This window comes from Apteryx mantelli, chromosome Z (genome assembly GCF_036417845.1).
Source record: "Apteryx mantelli isolate bAptMan1 chromosome Z, bAptMan1.hap1, whole genome shotgun sequence".
NCBI lineage: Eukaryota > Metazoa > Chordata > Aves > Apterygiformes > Apterygidae > Apteryx > Apteryx mantelli.
In genome coordinates, this window is record NC_090020.1 from 21,805,305 (window position 1) to 21,823,108 (window position 17,804).

Sequence of the window (17,804 nt, forward strand, 5' to 3'; positions counted from 1 at the left end):
AATCCGATTAAAAACATTACTGTGAGAGAGGAGAAGAGGCAAAGTGGGAAGGATGCAAGGAAGAGTCTATTAGTTACTAAAAAGCAGCAGGGAGTAGAGCAGGAAGTTGCAGAGTGGGGATTAGGCAGAGACAGTGGTTTTAGAAATGATATTGCTCTCTATTTTAATAAAATTCTTTGCTCTGTGTGAGAAGAAAACAATTCTTTCTGTATTTTTTCTTTTCTTTTCTTTCTTTCTTTCTTTCTTTCTTTATTTTTAAATCTATTTAAAAGCAAACAAAGCAGAAAGATCATTTGGAAAAAAATGCATAACACAGTTGGAGAGAAATTAATCTGAAACTCTGTAATCTATCATGTAAAGAGATATTCTGCAACATCTCTGGGATGAAGAAACATATCCTAAATCTGCAAACAGGTCCTAACTTGATGATAAACAGTGATTGCGCATGATTCTGACAGTTGAACAGCAAATAACAAGTAAATAAAAATTAGGACAGTCTTTTAGAGTAAGCAATTTGGCCTAATCAACTAACAGTACTATTTTAGAAATGAATATAACCTGACAAGGTAGAAAGGGAGTTTGCTGGCACAGCTACAACTCAGTGCAGCAACACAGGAGTTCTAACCAGAATTATGCAACACATCAGACAAGTTCTCTGAGGAAAAACCATGGTGGTCATGCTGAGGACAGGAAAGTTGGACAGTGCTTCATTCCAGAGGGTACCCTGGTATAGTTTGCATTCAGGGGGCAGGCAAGTCATACAGAAATTAAAAAATAGCATAAGACAGTCGGTTGTCTGCCTTGAGGCTGAAGTCGTGTCCCTGGAGCTCTGGGCATCTTATCCCCATGCCCTCTTGCTTCAGGAAGAGGGCTTAATGCCCTCAGCATAACACCAACTATTGTTCTTTCATCTGATAAAGGTTCCCTGATGATCAGCATTGCGCCAGGTCCCTTCTATTCTAAGATATTGTAGAAAGTCCAACAGCAATTTGGCCTTCAGAACTTAAGCTGCCTTGGCTTGATTTTCCCTTCACTACCTTTCCACAAGCCATCAGGACATTTTCTCTTGAATCTTTGGTCCCTAATTTCAGAAACAGGAGATATTTTGATATATGTGGAGACCAAAATTATATTATGATCCTTCCTTCTGTAGGTTCCTAATGTAAAACTCCTGGTAACATAGTTTAGGGCATAGTAAGTCACAACCACTAATGCTATAGTATGTAGAACTCAGGCAGGGATGTTCTGGCTATAATTAAGCGCTACCTAAGTATTAATACTTAAGCCTGATCACATTAAAATTTGAAAAAAGACAACATTGTTTCTCCAAAAGCATATGTTTCTTAGATTGGAATTATTTTTTGGTTTTTGACAAAATCATTTTTTCATAAGAAAAGAGAACCCAACAAGATAGAAATTTTTTCATAAAAATGCACCGGTCTCATTAAAACTTCAGTCAGATGCAGAGTATCTTCTTGAAATAATGGAGAAGAATAACCCAAATACACCTCAGGAGAAACAAGTGTTGGGTACAATAGGCATTTACCTGGTGGAAGGAGATGTGGGAGTTCAAATCATGTCCACTTCCCCACAGTCCAGCTGCATGTCTGGATCACAAGGAATGGACAGTTTCCCAACCATTTCTATTGTGATGTCAAGTCTGGAATACACTGAGGAAATCAGACAGCAGATAAATTTTGTTGCTGGGAAGGAGGCAAGGGAATTTATTTTATTATTTCTTTTTTTTTAATGATCATATTTCACAGTAATTGCTGACTTGGTTATTGAAAAAAGAATGATGTGTCATTTTATAATTCTAAAAAAACCCCCACCCTATATTAGAATGGAAAAGTGAACAAATATCAACATGCCACCAATATTTGTTCTTGTTGAAATAGCTGACAGAAGTCCAATATGCACATTCTTCATTCTAATATTTTGCCAAGCAATTCTTTATCTAAATTAATATGAAAAACATGTTCTATTGCATTAATAAAACAGATACTGAATAGTAAGTATGCATAAACTGTAACTATAATATTGAAGTACTAAGACTGTCTTAAGGCTCAGTCCTAAAAGTTTTACTTAGATGGAATATTTTATTATACATTCTAGACTGCACCCAGCCTTCTAAGATCTGTAACCATTTTGAAAAACTTTGCAGACAATGTTTTCCAAGCATTGTGTAAATCACCATTTGCATTACAAAAATAGTCACCACCATGCTCCTAAAGGCTTGTAGTAGAGTAAAATCTTTGCAGACACACTTCAACTAGGGAGAAAAGCTAACATCCCTACAAAGTAACTCTGCAAGCGCTTCGTGCCTAACCTTGCCTTCTTCCATGGGCTTGCCTTCCCTCAGAACTGCATGGTTCCCGTCTGAGGTAACGTATGCAACCTAGGAATGAGTTGCCAAGACAGAATCAAGCAAAGTTTTGAGACTATGCATATATACATACACTTATATATGTGTATGTGTGTGTGCGTGTATATATTTTATATATATATTTATACCATATATACATACACATATATATACACATATCTTCTTTAAATTGCAATGTGGATGAGGAATAGAGCCAGATGGGTATATGAGAGTAAGTCTGCAATTCAGTCAAAAACTAGTGACTATGGCTTGGTGCAAAAGGGCTCACAGATTAAAAACTAACAACACAAGTGATATCCAATCAAAGTTTCTGATTCAGATGCATAAAGAGGTTTCAGATGAGAATAAGGGTTCAGTCTAGAATTAGGGCTGTGTCCAGACTGGAGCACAAGACTTAGATGAGACTGACCATCCGGAGCAGGAACTGGATGAGACAGAGGATGCCAGGCCATCCTTAAAGAGAGAGGTCGGACAGGCCTGCTTCAGGTGTGGGTTTGTCAGATTTACCTTTGTGGTTAAGTTTTGGACCAGATGGGCAGAGAAGCAAGGATTTCAGATGTGAAGCTAGGAGGAGATACTAGATTTGCCTTATCATGAAGGATAGCATCTGGAGTTCACTTGCTCTGGCAGCACAAGTATTAGGATTGAAACTGGCATAGTCCTCATGACTATCTGTGTTACTAGGTCTCATAGGAGCTATGCTAGGTTTAGGCTTCTACCTGGAGGATGTTCCTGGGCGGATTTTACAGGCTTCATCAAAAGTGTTATAGCTAAACCTTCAGCATTTACAAAGTTTTTATCTGCTGCCTTTACATGCAGAAAATGTGACACAACTGCAGATCAGTCTGTGCATCAAAGGACCTTGCTCATCAGTCTGAAACTGCTGTCTGCACTGTGCTGACCATAGCACAGCAAAGACTCGTTACAATTGCCAAGCTATTCTTATTAAAATGGAAGGAAGTTGGCTCTTTCTTCCCCAAAGTTAGGTAAGTCAGGCAGGCAACCAAGCAGACAAAATGGCAAAATTCACAACTACTTTTTTTTTACTTATTTTTCTTTCTTTCTCTGTCTCTCTCTTTTTCTTCTCCTTTCCTGTTGGGTGCAAGCCAGGTGTTACCTGTGAACACTCTGAAAATAGAAACACCGCAGAAGCACCGCAGAAGCAGAAGGCCCTTTGGGAATTTCTTCAAGAGATGCTGGCAGTCCTGAATCTCATCCTTTAACTTCCATAATATACTTCAGAGGGCCTGCCATTGCTGGGTTTCCTGGAGGGCAGAAATTCACATAGCTTCATTTATTCCCCTCCCTTCCCCTGCATTTCATTATCTTTCCAAAAACCAAAATATTTGTGTTGTGGCATGAAGCTCCCCTTGCATCCAGTTGCCATTTCCCCCCAAACAAAATTCAGTTTTCATAGGTAAATACTGTAAACATTTTGTTTAAATTAGAGAACCATTTTGTTGAAGGCATGAGATGCGAAGGCAGGGTCAGGGGAAAAAGTGGGGAAAGCTATGTTCTGTGTTGAGCAAACATGTGGGAAATGAGCTTTTGCTTCAGGATGGAATTCATTTCAAAAGACAAACACTGTGTCGAAGTGGTGGATTTTCAACCCTAACTACTTCTTCAAAGTCTTATGGAGTCTGCCAACAAGAAAAAGAAGTATGGATAACTAGAGATAGAAAATATTTTTAAAGGCATACGATCAGTAAGTGTTAGCAAAGTGCAGGAAGCACAAAGCAGACATGCTTTGTACAAAGGCAGCAGAAAAGGTTGTAGTGAGGAGTACATCACGCTGCTCCATCTGCGGAGCTGCAGCCATATGGGGTGGGAGGGACAGGGACAGCATATTAATGCTATACCTAGCAAGTCAGGTATTTTTATTTCTGAAGCAGCAGCTATAAGCTGCTACTGGTCTAGCTACTTTGTTAGTGAGAGCTGTAGAGCAGCTTCATGAAGGGTATCATAGAATAGGTTAGTGCAAAATCATAGGCCATCCTGACATTAATAAAAGCTTTATTTATTGTTTTTCAGGGAACCAGGATTCCACTTTGGTGTAATGAAGAAGTCCTGTTCCATTGTAGCATCTCCGATTCTGTTCTTTTCCAGCTGTGGTTTTGGAACAACTCTTCCTTTGCATTTTGGCTACAAATAACTTTTCATTCCCCAGCTGCAGTGCAGCTTTTGCTACTGTATCTCTGTACCTTTCCCGTTGCTCTTTTGTGGAGACTTTTTCTTTTCTTTTCTCTTTTCTTTTCTTTTCTTTTCTTTTCTTTTCTTTTCTTTTCTTTTCTTTTCTTTTCTTTTCTTTTCTTTTCTTTTTTTTTTTCTTTAAACAAAGCTTTTCCCTGAACTCCTCTATTGCCTGTCTCTCATCTAGGCATCTTGAACAATGTTTCCTTAGTGCACTGTTGTCTTAACACCTTTAACTAAGAGCTCCTTGTTGGGCTCTCTCTGCACGTCAGTCTCACCTCTCTTGGAAGGTGAGTAGAAGGCAAGCCTTTATCCATCCCAGTCCTCTCAGATGGAGCTGGCTCCTGGCTATCTAACTGCATTATGTAATTTAGCTTTTAGCAATAATTTCAATTTGGATGAAGTTCATATTTTTCATGATTTATTAGCTAACTTCAAAAGCAATAGCTTCACAGTCCTTTCAAGATTTAAGGACTGCTATACAGTTATAGAAGCTGATAGAGGGAAGACAAGGAATTTAACAGCTGGCATCTTAAAAGATTGTTATATTTTTTAACATATTTTTTCTTCAATGAGGATAGATCTTGACCCTGAGTGGCCAATTCATGGTTGATATGTCCTTTGGAAAAAATAGCCCTTCTTTCTGATAACTAGGGTAACCTGTCAAAGGGGTTAACAGGCAATAGCACAACTTTGTTCCATTAGAGAATGACAGTAAACACAAAGGATTTCTTCCATTTCTTTCCCTCTTCTAATTACTTTGTTTTTCAAGTGAACAATTTGGCAATCCTGAAACTTTACCCTATATTTCTGTATATAAATCAGAGGGCTGGCCCTTAGGTTGACAGGTGCTATGTAAAATTTGATTCTTTCAAGTTTTTAAGTGGTCCAGCGTATGAAATTTAAGAAATTGCAGAACACATCTAAACTTTTTATATGCAAGTCAATGACTTGCTTTTAACATAATGCAGACAGGATACTAAGGTGCCAAGTCTGAGAGTGAAGGTAACAGAGCAATAGTCAAAATAATTTGCATTTTTCCCTTCAGCTTCTTCAATTCACCTAAGAGAGTAATGGTGTATATGGTTAGTGTGAAAGAGAGACTGTTAAAAACCTATTTAAAAGATCAAAAAGGATTCATACATAAACAATATTTGCACATGGATTTGGAAAAGAAATGTCAGTGATCTGATACAGTTTTACCGAAAAAGTCACAAAATTGCCCTGCTGCAGAGGCCAGAAACTGCTCTGTGCTTGAGTCCTCACTGGAGGACGGAGAATAAAAATCATCATTCAGCTAGTTCTGTCCCCATCAATGCCACTCCCCCAAATGGGGATCCCCCATGCTGGCAGAAACAAATACATGCTTTCAGGTAGGCTGTGTCCCTAAGACATTGATGGAACTAGAGACATTAACAGAAATACAGTCTAGGATAATCCATCTGTGCAAATAAACAAGAGTTTACTTCCAACAGCAATGGTTGAGCTTGGCGGGGGTGTAATTCCTCATAGGCAGCAAGTTTTTTTTTTACTAATATCTCACTTTGAGATATGAGCACCTGAAGTGCTGACTATTTTCTAACAATTGACTAACAGTTAACATTGTATAATTATGAATGGTGGCATTTCACCCTGTATTTCACTTTATTTATTTATTTATTTATTTATTTACTGAAATCTCACAACACAACCTAAGATCAATTCAATATTCTTATAGCTCTTGGGAATTTTACTTTTTTTTAATGTAAGAAAAAAAAAAGTTCACAACTACTGCTGTATGATAACCAAATGACAAAGTCTCGTTTCCTGAGGACAATTGTGAAATGTGGAAGACTAGCTGGTATAATCCATCTGTACAAATAAACAAGAACCTACTTTCCTATGTCTTTTCCTGAATATTGTCTGTAGTACAGGTAAATTCTCATTTCACTCAAACAAATCAATATTATAGTGATTTATACAGATTTTACACCATAAGCAAAAACTGAGGAGAAGAGAGAAGAGTCTATGTCTACTTTGACATGTCCACAGATCCCCAACACAAATGTTTTCAGTAAACCCATTAACTACTCACCCCTGGATAACCAGCATGCTCAGAAATAATAATTGAACTCAAGTTTTGATAATGATTTCATGCATAACCAATCACAGATTTGTTAAAAAAAAAAAAATCAAACAATATGCTCACAAAATATGCTGACTGGAAAAATCAATGCACAAATGACTTGCAGAGTAAATATAACAGAACATCAGGACCTTGCATGTGCTTGTAACCCCCCACAGCCAGGCTGGGCCCTGCAGGGAGCCAGGGGCTGCCCCATAGCTGTGCTGCAGGGCTGTGCCCCACAAGGAGCCAGGGGCACCCCCACAGCTGGGTACCATGGGTCCTGGTCCCACAGCTGTGCCAGAGGCATCCCCAGAGCCGGGTACCATGAGTCACCACGAGCACCTCACACTGCCCCACAGCAACAGGCCAGCCCCCATCCCTGCAGGGACCTGCAGCCAGCATGCACCGGCACGCCAAAGCCCTGCCAGCATCACTCGTGTCCCCTGCGCTCAGTCCCCTGCTCCCCAAACCCTTTAACGGGGTCAGGGGAGGCTACGGGCTCATAGTAGTCAGATGTGGCTAATCTTTACTGCCCACTCAACAGATGTTAGCCACTCCTCAGCAGTAATATCCTAGCAGGGCTCACCCTCATGTAGATAGCATCGTCCCCTGCCCAACAGCCCCGTTTCTTGCTCACTGCTCTGGAGCAGCTTTTCAGGGACCTCAGCCTTGCAGCCGTGGTTGAGGGTCCTAGACAGAGCAGGGCTGTCAGTCAGCCATCCACCATACAATGCAGTTCATGAAGCTGGCCACGGAAACTGACCTTTGGGGGAGCAAGCCCTAATGTCCCACTATAGGTCAGGGCTGACAGTCATTCTCAAGGATGGGACAGCGAAGGTGGAGTGGCTGTAGAGCCTGGGGCAGCTCTCCAGCCCCACTGTCACTCCAGAGAGGCACCTGATGTCAAACCAGAGAGTGCACCTGAACCCATCGGAGAGCCCAGGCACCTTCCTCTACCTTCCTTATGAGCCACCGAGGAGGAGCCCATGGAGGTAGGTGCTCTCAACCTCATCCTTCATCCCACGAGTGGGAACACAAGTGGAGGGAATAAGCATGCTTTCGCTGTGATGAGAAAGGCCACAGACCTGCCACATGCCCCAGCTACACCCCCTGCCCTGACCACTGCAAAGGGAGTGTAGCTGGGGACATCTACACCAGCTCGCCCCAACATGATGCCCCTTGCCATCACCATCCCAGGGCAGTGGAGTGTCCAGATCAGTGTGCCCAGAGTTTTGTGGCTTCTGAGTCTGTCCACTGCACCCAGATCCTTCCCCAGCCCTGATCCGCCCTAACCATACTCATTTCTATAGATGGGAGGAGTACCCAAGGGGTGCCCTCACCTGTGAAACTGTCCCCCTTGACATTAACCATGACACTCACACACTCAGAGACTTCCCCACCCCCTGATTTTTCCTCTCATCCTCCAGCTGTTATGGCTACAGAAGTACAACTGTACCACTGATTGCCACTTGGGATCTTTTGCTAGTGTGAGGTCACCCTCAGCTCCTGGCTTGTCCTCCCTTGAGAAGCAGCCTCGCTCTTGCTGTTCCATTCCTTAGAGCATTTTTTGACTCCTGAGCTATGGGTTTAGCTCCGTGTAAAGAGCAACTGAAAGTGGGTAGTTATCCCCTAACAATCTGTTTAAATAAGCTAGTGGCTTTTGTCCCCTTTCCAAAGGATAATGGTCTTGTCACAAAACCACAGCTTCAAATGTCACTCTTCATAACAGTCTTCTCATTAAGAAAGACAAACCTGAAAGATCTTGGAGAGTGAAGTGCCCTTTTACTACAAGTGATTCATAAAAACTGAGCTTCATAAAGGACCTGACTTCATGTTGGCATTGTAAACCCAGCCTCTGAATATGTAAGAGATAGCAGTCTTCAAGTGCTTCAATTTCTTTCTTCTGCAAAAAATGAAAGATACTTTTAAACTTGCAGTAATGTCAATTTGTATTTTTTTCTCTCTACCCAGTAGCTTTGCTGGTTGTCACTGAGTGACAGAGCCTAAAGACCTTCCATCCAAAGATCAATGGATAGTTTTTTCTATTCTTAATGTTGCATGCTGACCACAGCACAGCCTACCCTTTGCCCAGCATGTGTGATACCTGAATTTAGCGCTTTGTTCCTTGGCACACCACTAGGACCCTTACAGACCATTCCAGTCTCATAAACCCTAAGAGCAGACATTTACAGAACTGCTCTCTCTGAAGTTTCCAAAATTTCCAGGGCCTGCAAAAGCAAGACACAGAAAATCACTATACAGTTTTACAGAAGAATGAAAATCTCAATATTTGGGGTATGTATCATACCTGCATATATTTATAGCCTCACAAGACCACATCAGCGTGTTTCATCCTTTTTCTATGTATACTAATGTCCAATCAAATGAGACCTTGTTGGTCCTCCTGTCTGAATCTCACCAGTTTTGTAAGGTTATATCTTCAGATGATATGAGACTCCCTTTAAGTTATACATTTCCTTCAATACATCCTCAGTTTCTGTTATTAACATATCCTCTTTGGAATTAATTTTTTTATCAAAACCCCTAGTGCTAATTCTATATGGTGCTTCCTTAGCAGCATACCCAGAACTGCAGGATGTTGTACTACAGTCTCCTAGCAAGAAGCTTGCACATGACGTACATGTAGCTGCCAATTTTTGCTGCAGAAACACTATGCTCCAGCTAAAAAGGATTGGCAACTGTCTATGATATACAAAATAGGTAGGAAGATAACAGTCCATATCTTCAGGTGCCATGGATGTCCATAGAAACTCCTGATGAAAATCTAGCCTAGCTTATGCAATTGCTAACTACCCAGCTGCATGCAGCTGGCTAATATCACTATACACACACATATACACAAATTATTTCTTTATGCTATGAAGCCCTAGGTGGTTAAAAAATTGGGCTCCAGTATGGATTTTAGTAAACTAAAGCTTATCTTCAGAGAATTGTGTTGCTGTTTGGTTTCTGTTTAATAAAATGTGATTGAAATTGATTTGGACAATATTTTCTTAGCTAGAGATAAGCCAAAAACATTATTTTTCTAGACAGATTTTTGATAAAGTACTATTATTTTTTTCCTTTGGCTAGAAGAGAAAGCCTTATTAAGAAGTGAGAATTCTTACAGGAGCTTAATAAAGAGCATGGTCAACCCCCATACATATGAGGTTAAATGACTAATATATTTATTGTAAAGAATAAATTCATCCAGTGACCATGCAAATTAACTTTTTTTCACATTTGTATTTTATACTCAGCTGGTGTATCAAACAGAATAAGTCCAAATACTTCCACTGCTAGTTGCTAGTTGCCTTGGTAATAACAGTCATATTATAAACAGAACTCTTGAGCTGCAAATACGATCGGACTTTAAGTATTGATGCTAAGCATTTTTTCCTTGCAAAATACTACTGTCCATGCCCTTGTAATAAAGAAATTTACGGTACTGTTCACCACTGTCCATTTACATTACCTTGTGAGAGCCTGATACAATTCCTGTGTAACCCAGTAAGAATGCCTCCATTGACCGCACTGAAGTACAAAACTACCACAATGCCAGATCCAACACCCCTAAGCTTTGAAAAAGGTTGGAACTTGATCCAAACTTTTGACTCAGCTCCATCTGCAGTTAAACTACAAAGCACATTCTTGGTTTCATCTTAGGCTGCAGTGTGTATTCGAATTATGCAAAATTTAGCAAAGAAAATTAGGCTTATATTGACATACAAGGAGTTGTTACTATGCCAGTGAAAATACTCATTGGCAGTTCATCTTTGAAAACTTATTGACATGTTTTGACATCAAAGGACATTTCATTCCAAATTTAATGAATTGTTTATATTACTATTAAAAAACACAATGGTCATCTTAGTAAAAAAAAAAAAAAAAAAACTCCATCAAACTAATAGACATGCTAGACGTGCAGTATACTGCTCCTCTGAAAAATAACTGTGTGAAAGCTGTGCTTTTTCTTCAACAGATTTTGTCCTTTGGTAGGTTCAGGCTCATATTTTCATATACTAGTGATAACAAACAATGTTTCTGTGATTTTTGTGTTCCACAAACCAGGAAACTGAGGAAGCTTTTAGCTGGATTGTCTCCTTTCACATTGTACAACAGATTCCTAATACATAATTTCTAATTTGCATCTTTGCAAACTTCTTACAGAAGCAAAAACCTAAAGCAGTTGCAGAGGTAAAAATTAGGGTAGAATTTGGTTTGCAGACCATTACTAACAATGATATATGAGAAATTGCTCAGCTTATTTCTCAGATCACAGATTAAGTTTAGGGAAATACATTTCTCATTGCTGTACTTTTGGTTTTATTGTTTTTTCTTGAGAGGTCAGCATACTTTGTAGGGATTTTTTTGAAAGATGGAAGCTCATATCCTGCCTTTAGTTTTCTGAGGAGAATCTTAAGTCTTAATTTCTCTGAGTTTGAGCTAATTATGTAAATATGAATTAGATAGATTAGATCCATCTTTAAATATTTGTACAATATCACTAATGCATGCATGGTTTATAATACCACACTCTGGACCAAATTCATACTTCATACAAGAAGCTAAAACCTCTTTGAAATTTCACATTCCTTGACCAGTTTATGGAGCCTTACTTATCACTAATGATAGGCAGTCCCTCTGGACTGATACTCAGGTGATCAGAGTTGTTGTTGTCCCAGAATTGCCACTGAGCTTCTTACTGACGTTGGACATGCCATTCTAGCCCTGTTTCTTATTTCCCCTCCATAAAACTTGAATAAGGACTCCTTTATAAAAGCATTTGATTTACTGACAAAACATGCTATGTAAGAGTGTTATTATTATTTATTTAAAGAATAAACAGTACCAAAACTGAACACCTCCCAAACTTTGGAGGAAGACTGGAACCATATCTGAAATTGTCCTTCTGACTCAGCTGTAACTTATAAATGATAATTAACAGTGAGCAAAAAAAGTCCAGACTACAGTGATGCATTTGATTTCCCATCCAAATCTGAAAAATAAATGGTTTTATTTTCTTTGAGCTAGACAAGTCTCACCCTATGAAGAGAAAAAGAATGGTGGTTTTGGATGCTTTTTGCTTTCCTCAGATAAACAAAAAGACACTGACTTGTTGAAATAATAAAGTTTGCAATCACATGTTCTCTTTGTGGACCAATGCCCCTCTGAAATTTAAAAATAAATTGAAAAACCTGAGAAACCATTGTTTAAGTTACAGCTAAGGAATGGAAGAATTAAACAGGAGCTTTCCAGTGGATGAAAACAGTGATCTAAGCACTCAACTTACCAAATATTATGGAAGCTGTTGTCTAAAACCCTCCTGCAGCTTTAAAAATCTCGCCACAAGTGTATCCATATTTTATGCCAATTTTAATCCTGCTAATGACAGTTGTTTAACCTTCAGGTCATAAGAACTTTGAAGCAGATTTTGCAACCACCCTCATTTCCAATTGACTTTACTGTGAGTTGCGTGGTCCCACCTTTGATGGTACTCTGACAAGTCAGAGTGATCAGAGAAGCATTAAAGAACCCCAGTAATGGTCAGAAACAGATTCCCAGTTATGCTGAAAAACAGCTTACTGTCATTTGCCTATTTCCAGCAGCAGCAGCAGGACTCTTTGCTAGTCTCCATTACTAATGTTCCAACCTTCCCGTGAAATAATTCTTCATTCCTGAAAAGTGATCAGCTTAATCTGAAGCATTTATTATTGACAAGTGATAAAAGTGTATAATATCTTCATGTTTGCCTTTGGCTGATCTTTGTTTCTAGTAACGGTAAGACCCCAGCTTGCTTTATCTTCACTCCAAGACAGCCCTGCTGAGTGCTCATTTCCAGCTTGAAAATTGAATGGGCCAGAAATTAGGGCCTAAGCATCATTTTGCTATGAAAATCCATGAAAATAATAAATTTATGGTCTTAGCGTTAATATGTAAGGAAATATGATATATAGACTATTCTTTTCAGTATAGGCAGGGAAAAGAAAAATCCCCTCCGTAAAGAGATTACACACAAAATCTATGAATAGCTTAAATCTCTTTTAGCAGCAAGAGTGAGTTAAATAGTGCCTTGGTTTTTGAGCAGCTCTCTTCAGACAAAATCTTCATGCTGCATTGTGTGATCTCTACTGTAGTAGAATATTACCTACTATTTCTTACAGTATTTTTTTTTTTTTTTACAATTGCTCCTGATATTCTGGGTCTTCTATATCTAAAAGCCCATCTGACTTTTTTCTCTACTTAGAGAGCATCCAGAAAACATGTATTCTTGTCCTAGCTGAAAGGAATTATTTTCTGTGGCTTGCGAAGTTCACTTATGCTTAGTCCAAAGTTCTGAAAGAAGAAGCTACACAACAAGCTGAAAGGAACTGCTCTGTTACCAAGAAGTGAATAAATTTGGGTGGATATGGGTAGTGAAGAAAGAAAAATGAGGATGTAAAGGGGAGGCAGAGCACACAGAAAATACAGCATCTTGGAGAAAAAAAGATGCTTTAAGTAATAGGATTACTTTGGGTACTGGTTCAGCAGCCAACTTGTGCATAAATTATGGCCTGCATGAGCCCCACTTCGAGAGTTTATAAGAGACAAGGTAAATATGTTTGAATAAAGACAAACTTCTTCCAATTCATATAATCTTTTTAAAAATGGGAAATGCATTAGGCATCTACATTTCATTCATCTTGGCTGCAACACTTATAGGAAAAAAAAATATCAAAAATCATGCATGTCTGAGAACAGAATCACGCTCAACTACCTATCCAAATGTATACAGTATTAATGCACATTACCTTGCCAGTTTTATTTATGCTCAGTGAAGAATTATGTAAACCTTCCATTTCAGTTGCCACTTTCATTAATACAATACTCTGGAACAGCATTATTTATTTCTTTTTGGCTCTTCCCCACTTGAAAGCATGACTTCCATACTATACCTCTTGGCTAACGGAGATTCTGGCTTCACAGTTTTTTTGTCATGTTTGTCTTCTTTCATTTTGTTGCCAGACTTCCTGTTTGCTTATATGGGACACCCTCCTCCATTCCCCTTCTCATAGCTACATGAAATGTGACAATTGCCAGGTGCTGATGAAATTTCACAGGCTTTGAGAAACAAATACTAGATTTTAATACCATAAAAGCAACACAAATAACTGTGAGAGAACATATAACTTGTAAGTCAGAGATGATGCTGCCCAAAATGTGCAGCATCAGAACCATATTTTTGATAGGTCCCAAGTGAAAAGAAATACACTACACTGTAAAAGTTTACTACCAGAAACAGACACCATGAATCTTTTCTCTCATGTCCTGCTCAATACTGAATAAATACAATGCAAGCTATTTAGATGGCAATATTTCTGTTTTTCCACCCAAAAAATCACAATAAAAAAGATACTTGCTGGAAAAAGTGCTGAAAAGGGAAATGAAACAACTGCTTTCTTAATGGAAGGAGAGTCAGTTTTATGATACAGAGCAACAGTCCTCATACAACTTACCGGAACTTAAAACAAGAAAAGCTAGAAGTCAGGCTTTGATTTTATATATTAAAAACACAGCGGAAACTAATGATGGCCTAATATTGTGTTTTATTGTAGAAATTGGGCCCCAAATACTTGAGTATCCAATCCTGGAAGGTGCTGAGTGTTTCTGGTGTGTTATTGGCACTGTATCTACACAAAACTTCCAGCAAGAATAATGCTTGGTTCAAAGGATAGTGAATTTTACTTATGCCATTTTATTGGTCTGCTTGTCAGTAAATTCAAGGTAGCTCGATCTTTAGTTACATACTTTACATTGCTATTATTGTGTTTCTAGACACACAGCACTCAGACCCCAACCAAGCAACACATTATGAATATAGAGATCATTAAGTGCAGCACCTCACTAAACAAAAACAGTGCAGTTCCAAGACTAAGAAAGCACAAACGTGCATATAGGTAAATTGTCTTCAAGGTTCATGGAATTTCAATATGTATACATACAGATCATGATGAAAATGGAAATACAAAATAATTTGTTTTATTTCAGAGAAAGCATATTTCCTGCAGAGTAAAATGGAAAAGAATAATTAATGTCTTGATTTTGCCAAAAACTAACCTTTGACAAAAGGGTTAGAAAATTAAAATGAAAAAAGTCATTTTCCATAAGAAACATGATACAGTATGTGATATATTTACAGTAGGATTTGAATGTTTGAGGCTATATGTTTGTAATGGGGAGACCATTCCTCCTTCTCTGCTGCTATTATATTTCAAACAGTGGATTACCATTTTTGGATGATGTTCAAAATGTACAAAATTCAAAGACTGATGACATAAGTTCCCTTCATCTATGGTTTCATTTAATAGGTCTTGGCTGTATTAGGTTGTGTTTTTTTTTAACTCTATTATTTTCTGCCTCATTACTGTATCTTTAAACTAGTTCAGTTTATGGTAAATGTACACCATTAGCAGTTTCATGACTTTATTAATGAGCTATTGTGCTTTGGTTAAAATGTGTGCACATCTGTGTGCATACCTATCCGTGTATCTCTCCACACACAAATATATGTTTGCTACCTTAGAACACTCATTGTTTTAAACTTTTAATCATGCACAAAAATTGCAAAGTGTTTGGAGTTTTAAATGTTTTCTTGAATGCCTCAGAAATAAAATCAGATAAGTCATGGTAGCATTTAGCAGGGATCAAGTGCTTAAAGATACAGTGTTCCATTTTGCTGCGTTAATCCTTTGAAATGTAAGCTCTCTTCCAGTCTTTTTAAATGTTTAGGAAGATGTCAGTGCAAGGATTAAAATGAAAAGCAGAGAAAGAAGTTTCTGGCTTGATTCCTTTGGGCTTCAGATCCATCCTCTACGCAAAAGCTTCCAGTCTGCTCACCAGCGGCAAGAGAGGCACAGTAAAGTAATAGCGCCCTCCTTATTGCCTTTCTTCCCACCATACACCAGAATGGACCCTGAATGCATATCATTGATTTTGGTCCTCCACCTACCTCTCACAGCCTCTGAACAACCTCACCAAGAGCACCGTCTGGAAGCTCGTGTTGCACACAAGGATGGGAGCAGCATATTCCCCATATCACTCCCTCCCCCATGTAAGTTTCAGCCTGACCTATGATGCAAATAAAGACAGTGGGACAACTTCACTGTGGTTCCTAAAAACAACTACTGACATGACAAAACTATGTGGGGATAGCGGGTCTCAAGACAGGGCTTGAGAAAGTCCTATATGTTGAAAGGGTCACAATGGTCTCACACCTTTGGGCTCTGTCCTGTGTGGTGTTGTGTCACAGGGAACAGAAAAGGTCTGTTCACCCTTTTTGCAGGGAACCGAGGCTTACCCTCCATTCTAATGTTACCAAACATTTTGGCACCTTTGTAAGAAACTCCAGTTACTGGAGTCATTCATGTGAGAATCTCAGCTTTCATCTGAAGAAAGACTATGTCTCCACAGGTTGTAAGAGTTGGAGGGAACATCCTGAAAGCCTAGGATAACTATTTTGAAAAGCTTGCAATGTCTACACCAATTTCCGTTTTGAAGGGTTATCTCACACCCTAACTCACACTTACCGAGCAATGCTCAGACTGAGTTCATTGCTCATTTCTAAATTAGCTTTTGCACTGTGCCTTCCATGCACTTCTGATCCTGAAGCAGACTGAATGCTTCCAATTCCTCTTGACCCAGAGGAAGTGAGTCTGAATTATCACTTTAAAGCAGTTAGCACCTTCCAAACAAGATGCCATTATAAAGAAAAGACGAGTTACGGACTAGACACAACCAATCTCAGTGTTTAATTTCCTGGATATTTTCAGAAAAGGGAGAATAATAAGTAGTTGGATAGTAACAAAAAGTTAAATAGAGGAAAATTAACTGTCAGTATAAATACAGCAGTCGTATAATACGCAGTATAAACTGAAAAAGTGTGAGAATTTTCTTTCAAATTAAGCAGTATTTGTACAACTGGAAAATCAAAGCATTGTCAGGACTGTGCTGTTACAAAATAGTAGGACACTGCCCAGGTTAGTTTTAACAGTCTTTTCTGAGAGACATGTGAGGAGTAAGCAAACAAATACAACTGGTCTTAAAACAGAGTTTTGTGTTTTAAAATCACAGTGTTTAAGAACATGAGAAAGGATCGCTTTAAAATAATAGTTCAGACACAAGGGCATACAGAAGTACAGCCATACACATAAACTTTTATATCTTGTCCAGTGTGTCTTACATTTCTCTCTGGGAAAGCAAACTGAAAAGGAAAAATTTTTAATTGAGGACACCAGAAATTTCCTAAAAGGTAGAGAACAACAAGAAAGCCCAAATTCATTGCTCTGTTAAAAGGGGACACACTTTTTGTCTAATCCATGGGAACAGTAACTACTAAATGATTCATAAAATCAAGGCTCTTAGCAAAGTACTGAAGAAAAGCCTCAGTTCCTTGTGCATTTAAAGTTTTTGATCTTTGCCGTTCTAACAAGAAGTTTCTTTTTTCTTATTTTTTTCTTTTTTTTGGTCTTATTTTCTTTATTTCTAAGGAATCTATCTTCTCCTTCAGGAATCCCAGTGGTAACCAAGACATCTCACAAAGCATCTCGCACAGCTTACCCCTATCCTGCAAGTCCGTGCAGTAATGTGCCTGTACCTGCCTTTCCCTACTTTGTATAGCTGGGCTTAGGAAAAGGTACAGAAGCTATTTCAAAAAACATGAGTAGCACATTACATTAGTGTCTTTAAGAATGTAAATTCTCAGCACCAACTGTTTCCTGCCTTGTCTTATCAGACAGCGGCACACTAAGAGCCTGAACTGGTGACATGGCACGGTAAATACAGAGACTTGAGTTGAGGAACCAGCTCTATTCCCAGGCCCTGGACTAATGGGGGTGGGAGTCTGCAGAAAGGGGTTTGCTTCAGGGGTGGGGCAAGGGGCATTAAGAAGCAGATGCTCTCAGTCTCTGAAGGAAAGCTGCTATAATCAGCATACAGCATTCTCTCAGACAATCCCAAGCTTTGCAGGGGGAAAAAAAACCAACAAAAAAACAACAAAAAAATCTTTTAGTTGAGTGCATAAATGTAAAGAGGATTGGCGAAATGGGTAGGCAGGAGTTTATCACACTAAAAATTATTATTCAA